Genomic DNA, 8,079 nt, shown 5'->3' on the forward strand with positions numbered 1-8,079 from the left:
AAAAAAAAAAGAAAAAAGAGAAGGACGCCTTCATCATGAGGAATTATGGAATTAATTTTCTTTATATACTCTGTTTGCACAAGACATTTTTGTTAACTCTTAATAAAAATACCATTCAGCTGCTACTTTCATTGTTTTTATCCTGGGACCAATACAACATTGTCATTATTGGATATAAAGTGCTGTAAAAACAAATCTAATTTGTTAAGTTTATTTTGATAAGAAATAAATATAAAGGTAGTGCATAGTTTGTACAGTGCTGCTATCATAGGACTCCTGGGTATAATTTATATAAAGAAAATAAAAAAGCATACATAACTTTCTAGTTGATTTCCTTTAACAGGGCTAATTGAAAACAGTTTCTGTTATTTAAAAGTAATTTATTTTAAATATACTTTTTAAAACAAAGTTCTTATTGATATCCATTTTAAGTATAATATTATCTCAGTGTGGGATACAAGTAAAAGGTCAAATCTTGTAGGAGTTTTCTGTATGACTCAGTTCTGATCATAGATAAACTTATCGGGGAAACCAAATTAGTTAACCTTTTCAGTACCGAAAACTTGTTTTAACAGGCTATGATTGTTTCTTTCACAAATACAGTAGTTGAAAGCTTATACTTTTGTTCTGAAACATGAAAAAGAGAGTGCTAATTTCCCTTTTTTCTCTCTGATAAAAGGCAAAGGCTCATGATTTTAACATGAAATTAGACTTGTTGAGGTTCAGTATGATGCACAATAAGCAATACACTATGAAGTTTTACTCAGGAGCTGCTGTGCTTAGTGGTAGAGAAAGAGATGCAATTTTTAACTTTGATTATGTCTGTAATTTATGGACATTGTTAAAGGATATATTTTTTCTTGCCCAGTAGCATAATCCATGTGTATGGATCTGATTACTGGAGCACTGAAAGACAAGATGGCTGTAGGCGGCATATCTCTAGAAATGAGCCTCTTTCCATATGGTTTGGTAGGTTGTTCAATTCCTGTCTGGTTAACTGGTTTGTGATGTTTCTCAGAAGTCCCGTCAGCTCTGCTTCCTCCTTTGTTTCCATTGCAGCAGCACCGAGTATTCAGTGACTTGGGTTATTTCAATAGACACAACCAAACTCAACGCCAGCAACTGCCCTTCCTTCTCAAAGCCGAGTCCAAAGTGTTTGAAAGGCTTTAATGGACTTCAGATCTTATTCTTGTGTCTGAGAAAAACTCTCTCAGATGTTAACAAACCAAAGCCCTCTCCGTGGCATTCACGCAATCTCACCTCTATCAGTGTGATTTAATGTGGAAGCTGGGGCACAGTTTGACTCAGGGAGGGTTTTGTCTGCAAACTCACTCCTACCACCTTTATTTATTTTTCATAGTATTTACACTCACTGACTTGTGTGAAGAAGTGTTGAAAGGGATTAAAAATGAAGTGTCTCTCCTGGAGAGAGCTGCATTTCAGACAGTATCGGGTGAAGAGCTTTTGAGACACAGATATTAATGATATTTGTAATATTCAGTGAAGTAAACACATGAAGAAGACCCAAGAGTGAAGATAATCTAGAAATATGGCTTTGAAGGTCAAAGCACGTTGAGCATTAGCTGAGCTGTAGGAATATACTGAATCTGCATAGTGAAAAGTGGAAAAAAAAAAAAAAAAAAGAGAGTCTGTAAGGCATGTCCCAAGTTGAACTCTCATGGGCTTGGAGTGGAAATTTTGTCAAGCCTGGTCATATGCAGTAAAACATTCATCTCATGCTGGTAGTGGCAATGAACATTTTTTTCTTCCATAATTTACAAAATATGAGCAAGTAGGTAGTTAAAGCATTTAAATTCTTCCATGAATGGAATAATTTGACATGGTATTTTCTAAGCAGAGAAATAACTGGCACTTGGGGAATTGCTTTGTCACTCTCACAAAATGTAATTTCTTCCAAATGGGCAAAATAATGCAATTATCTGGGCAGATAATGCAGCACACTTGGCATACATGGTCAGTGAAGATAGTCTTTTATTTCGTGAACAAGAGATGATTGCTTTGGAAAACTTGTTGGATCACTTTTAATTATTAAAAGAGCAAATTCATGGTTTCTTTGTGGACTAGTCATGCTGTATAGTATTTTCTTTTTTGTTCTATTTAAATTTAGATTGTTATTCATACTTCCTGGCAGTGGTTAGAAGAGGAGGATGACTGAGAATTTAGTAGGTGAGTTAATCTCATTTTTACTGTGTCTCTAGAGCCACCCACTTTCCCTTCGTATGACTCGACACCAAGAAGTTCTTACAAGTTTTGCAGAGTGAGACCAAAGTTTTGTCCTGCTTCCCCCCACCTTCTCTTCTGCCTTGTTTATGTTGCTGCCCTTCCCTCTTCTGCACTTTTCTTACTTTCTAGCCCCTCTCACCAGCCCAACACTTGGGTCACCTCCACATGTCTTCTGCCTGCAGATGCCTGGTGGGATTGACAGTGGTCGTTTGAGGTCAGGGAGTCAGTAGAGAGAGATTAGGTGGCTGCTGACTCAACGGGGTGAAGCCAAGAGGCCCCCAGCAAAACCACATCTGTAGCTCCATACCCTGAAAATGAGCATGCCCTTAATGTCCACATCCTTCAGACATCAGGACCACTGAAACTTAGTGGATTTGTTTAACAGGTGAGCACAAAGTGGTGTTGAAGCCATTCTCCCTACTGAAGTGTCAAAGCTTCTTCCACCCTACAGTGGGTGTCAGGGGTTATGATAACATGAAGGTTCATACCACAGCTCCCCTTTCAGCCTGAGTGCTTGTGGAGCTTGTGTATGGGTATCCTCTCTTCCGTTTGGCTAATTATTTTCATGGGGCTTTTAGAAATGCTGGTAACTTTGAGATATTTGGCTTTTTTTGGCAAAGGAGTTCAGCAGCTTTTCAAAGGGAAAAGACACAGATGTGCCCATGCAGACACTGAAACTGCCTTACAAAACAGGGATAAATTATAGACAACAGAGAAATCTTTTTGGTGTTCTTGCACTAGTGGTTACACTAGCCCTTGTTAAGGATTTTCAGAGGGTAATTTGCTCCAGTTGTGGTGTCTGTACATGTTTCTGACTTACACTGAAAGATGGTTGACACATGGCTGGGATGGGCTACCGGTCTCATTATCTGAGAAAGCAAGAATAAAGGAGATTGCAGATGGCTCAATGCATCGTGTAACAGGTATATAAAAAGCTATCCTGATGTCAGAAAAGTACACAAGCCCTCTGTGATAAATCTTCCTGGTCTACCTCGCAGCTTCTGAATTCTGCTGTACACTCTCCAGTGCTTCCATTCCTAAAAATAAAAAAAGCTTATTGTTCGGAGACTTTTAAATAAAACACTGCCAAAATGTGGTATCTCTGAAGTTCCCATTTAGCAAGGGGCTGGAGAGGTCATTCCTGCCACTCTGGGTCATGGGTGTTTGACAAGCACAACTGCCTTGCTTGGGGAAACAGTTTCCAGGTTTTACAGTGAAACGTGCAGGATTTAAAAGTCCAGAAGTGGCAATTTTGAGCGAGAGAAAGGTTATCTTGTTTTTCCCCTAAATATGTCTGTTGGTCTTGAGAAAGATATTGCCTCTTTCCACAAACCTCACCACACTTACAGCCCTAGACTATCTTGGCTGCAACAACAGTAAAAACTACCTTCAGCTTTTTATTTTCTTTTCCATTTCAAGCCCTCTAAATTATATGTTGACATTCTCACTGCAAGCTGAAGAGCAGTATATTTCACAATATTGCTGTCTTCATGCGGGACACGTGGCGTGATGTTGAGGAATATGCCTAGAGCAGTGTGACGTGGACTTCACCTGCAGCCAGGTACAAGGAGTGAAAGTTGCAGCAGCTGCCAAAGGAAGAGTTCATAAAAGAGTTGAACACTTTGAATCAAAAAGAGGGAACTGTGAGTGTTTTTAAGGATTGGGGCTTGGAGATTTCTCTTGGTTTCAGCTTTGTGCAAAGTTGGAGCACCTCTCACTGATAAAGAAATCAGTCTTTTTGATTGAAGTGATAAAAAGCTGAATGAAAGTTTCTGCTTCCCTGCTTCCCGGTGCCTCATAGGCCTGAGTATGGGTGCCTATCATTAGTGATTGTGGACCTGAAACCTTTCCACAGTTACTGTGGTTGCAGTTCTGCATATAGGAAGCAAGAGTGAGATATGATCACTGAGCGTGGTCCTGTTTTGTCTGTGGGTTGTGTGGTCTTCTCTAAAGGTTGACTGAACACAGCGTCCCACCATGGCTGATTTTTCTCTGCAATATTTTATCTCTAAGAAAGCTGAAGCTATACAATTCACCCATTGCCCTACTGCTACATTTTTATGTTCTGAGAACAACAACAAAAAAAATCAGTCTCTAATGTGCTCTTTGACTCATTACCCAGCTGCAGAAAGTGCTTCAGTATGCAAGTACAGGAGATGTGTTTGTGTCTGGTCATCTCTGGAATGCTTAGCCGCTGAGTGAGTGGCTGGGAAACTCTTGCAGACGGCTGTGCCAATGATGACCTGCCCGCACCAACAGCCTGATCTCTGATGGTGGAGAGGGAACATGGGAGCCTCTGCAGCGCTCAGGGTCTGTGGAATGCTGGGACCATGAAGCTGGAAGGATGCTCCATACCAGGATCTCTGGGTATTCGCTCAAGTCCCTTAGCGCCTTACAACTGGCACTCAGCAGTTTGTAGGATTGGACTTCTACTGGCTGGAGAGAAAAAAACCTCATTTGTGCAGGATTTCTGTGTACGCAAAAGGCCTGCTAGAAAAATGGCGAAATTAAAATGATCACACATGTCCTTCAGTTTAGGAAAAGGGAGCTCTAAGTGAGAGCATGTGTGCTCCAACTCTGGGGCTGAGAAAATGTCAGCCTGATGTGCTTGGGAAGTTCATATTGATACAAACAGGGAGGCTCCCTGCTGCCCACAGATTTCCCACATAAAAGTCCTACTGGTAGCCGTGGGAACTTAGCAGCAGCCACGCTGTGGCTAAAGTCACCACTCTAAAAATGTAGTGAAATTAATGTTCGTAAAAGTGAAATACATGCCGCAAGAATGAAGATGATCTGATTCACAGCCATGAAAATTACATGAGTTCTGGCATTAAAAAAAAAAAAAAAAGGCAGCTAAATTTTGCAGTTACTCTGCCTTTAGAAATAGATCACTAGTAAATTCTTAAAAAGTTCCTTTGAGCAAAAACTCTTGGCTTTTCTGAAATCAGTTCATTGTAACAAAACATACCCACCTCTCTTGAGCGGTGCCCACGATGTGACACTGGTCATTCGGCTCTGTGGAAAGGGCTGATCCTGTGCTGCACAGTGGCCTCTAGTGAAAATGAGTAGCTTGTTCCAGAGTCTGTGAAATAATTTCCAGCAGTTGAGTTGTCACCAATTTCAGTTCTGCCTTCTGGTCTGACTCTCATCTCACTCAAACCATGCCATTTGCTTTGTGTATTGTTAAGACAAATAAAAAATCCTCACGGGAGAGTATGATGGACCAATAGACTTGTCCCATGTAAACTGAGCATGAACCTGGGACCCAGAGGCAAAGGTAATACTAGCAATAATGCAGCTTAGCAGTATCATTTAACACCATTTTCAGTTTTAAGTTCCCTTCTTTGATTTTTTTCTGCTATGACTGCATTGAGAGGGGACAGCTATGCTGGCTACCACTCTTGTCACTAGAATTTGGATTTGTAGCTGCCTCTCTGTTTCAATTACAAAGACTCATTCTCAAACGGGTACTCTTGTCCTTTGCAGCATTTTTTTCTTGCACCACAAGGATCTGAAGCATCAGATCTGTAGACCAAGCACTGAATGAGGCTCTCTCTCTCTCTCTCTCTCTCTCTCTGTCCTTTTTACTTGATTTTCCAGGAGAGATGCTACAAAGTGATAAGCATCACCCTCCCTCACGGTGTTCCCACCACCACCATGCTGTCTTGCAGAGTAGCAACAGTAAAAACCACCTTGGGAAGGAGGTGATATCTGGTTATTGGGCTCATTGGGCAGAAACTACCTTCCCATCCCCACCCCCATGCCAGCAACAGCTGATGACAGCAGCACTCTTAAAAATAAAACAGGAAATGATTTCAGTAGGGGATGTGGTGGCTGACAGAGAAAAGTGGGGTAGGTCTGAAGTGCAGTTGTTCTATCATGTAAGCACCGGGGCTCTGCAGAAAGGCTGCAGGGGAATGAAGGTTGGTGCAGTCTTTCATGTGGCAGGGGGATCTGTGCTTGTTTTTGTTGTTGCTGCTGCCAAAACCCGTTGTGGTGGCTGTCCTCACGACTGGGGTCCGAATGCTGCCGGTTGCAATACAGCAGAATGTTGCTGCAGCTGCGTGGTCCCAAGGTGCTGTCAACACACACTCACTAACTGTATGGGCACTGCCCAATGGTCTGGCCTGCATTTGGGCCACCGTCATGACCCCTTGACTTCAACATCTTAGCTACTTCCTTGCATGAACTACAGCTGAGACAGTAGTTGTCCTCTGGCTTGTGAATAATTCACTTGCCCACCACATTCCAGTATGAGATACTGTTTTGGTCTAATGCCTGAAGGAAACACATACATAACCTGCTATTTCTTCTTGGAAGAACCTTTAATGTTTGACTGAATTATTGAATGGGGAGCCTTCAGGTATCCCAGCCCTAAATGTTGCTGAGAGCTCCTCATCCTCCTTGTTTTCTCATGGGAGGATCAGCTGGAAGGAAGAAGAGATCTGGGTGAGTGCTTCTCCAGAAAGGCTGAGCAGTCAGGCTAAAAGATGCTTCTTGGCCTCAGAAAGCTGAGTGTTTTCTTGGAGGTAGTGTCTTGGGCTCTGAAATGCATTTTTGATCTGCTTCCACCAGCTTTGCACTTATAGTGAACATTTATTTCCCTCACCATCTGAGTTAAGTGTTTTTTTCCTATAGCATTCAAATGCTTGAAATAGAGGTTCAAATCCTTCTCTGCCTTCAAACACAAACATACCACATCTGGGTCAGTAAGTCCCTGACCTCCAAATCGCTGGAGGTTGACAGAGTATATCATGGTAGCTTTATTATAGGATTGCCCTCATCCTGTACTCTTCCCATCTGCTATTGTCAGTTTTAGAAATGGGTTATTGGGCTAGAGGGGCCTTTGGTCTGACCTCTTATGAACGTTTTTATGGTCTTTTGTCTTTATCTGGGGCCTCTGGAGCCTAATAAAGATTTTGTAAATATAAAGAAGTCATTGTGATCCAAGAAGAAGTTGTGAGCATAGGAGGGCTCTCCCAGCCCGGTGCTCCCTGGGAGCAAAGGTCTGATAAGAGAAGTGGGTGTCTGGCAAGCACTGATGAAACAGCTTCCAAAGTCTATCAGTTGCTTGATAGATGGTCCTCAGTGGGTAATGAAAATAACTGTTTCTGGACACTTCCTATCATACAGTTTAGGATTTGATAATTTCATATAATATGTATTTTATCATTTGCTTTTCTTCTAGCATTGACCCACCGGCCTCACTGGAAAAAACAGACCTAACTCTCTCTTTTGGCTTCTTAGTTGGCTTTTCAAGGGATAAAGAGGTCATGAAAATAGACCTTTGTCCCCTTTGCCAAGCCCTGAAGGCCTGCTAGAAGCATTGGTACTGGTGTTTGTTGTTTGCTGTTATCTAAGTGGAGCAACTCCAGTATCACAAAGCTGTGCACGGGTGTCAGGCTCCCTGAGACACAAGGTGTCTGTGCTGCCACTGGATACGAGCTCTGAGATATCTTCAGTGTACCAGGAAATACCAAGAGTGTTTTGAGACAGCAGAAAAGCATCTGCTGAGGCTCCTCTGAGCTCTGTTTTCTCTTCTGCCTGCCTCTCCTCTCTGTTAGGTCAGAGGGAGCAAGTGGGATAGAAATCCTTTGTGTAACTCCATTTTTCTTTCCCCTTCTCAGTTTGCTTTTAAAAGACATTTCTATGTAAGGTAGAGCAGCCCCACAGCTGAGAAAAGACCTCAGCCAGACAACAAGGAAGTCTTGCCCAAGCTGGCCCCAAGACCTAACCTGTGCCTGCCTCTCTTTGGGTGCAGCAGATCACATGAAGAGAGAGGAAAAAAGAAGGCTGAATATTTTGGTCTGAAAAAATCCAGACAATGATTTTAAA

The 8,079-nt window shown here is 42.0% G+C and overlaps 1 long non-coding RNA gene across 1 annotated transcript; it reads left to right on the forward strand.

Annotated features, from left to right (window-relative positions):
• The first annotated feature begins 814 nt into the window (after positions 1-814).
• Positions 815-7,838, forward strand: LOC114059565. Its single transcript, XR_003571698.1, has 4 exons — positions 815-969; positions 2,129-2,187; positions 2,427-2,629; positions 7,433-7,838. It is a non-coding gene; the product is annotated as an uncharacterized LOC114059565 (long non-coding RNA).
• The last annotated feature ends 241 nt before the right edge of the window (positions 7,839-8,079 follow it).

This window comes from Empidonax traillii, unplaced genomic scaffold (assembly GCF_003031625.1).
Source record: "Empidonax traillii isolate 1590-97213 ecotype Southwest subspecies unplaced genomic scaffold, ASM303162v1 scaffold232:size1090087, whole genome shotgun sequence".
NCBI classification, from domain to species: Eukaryota; Metazoa; Chordata; class Aves; order Passeriformes; family Tyrannidae; genus Empidonax; species Empidonax traillii.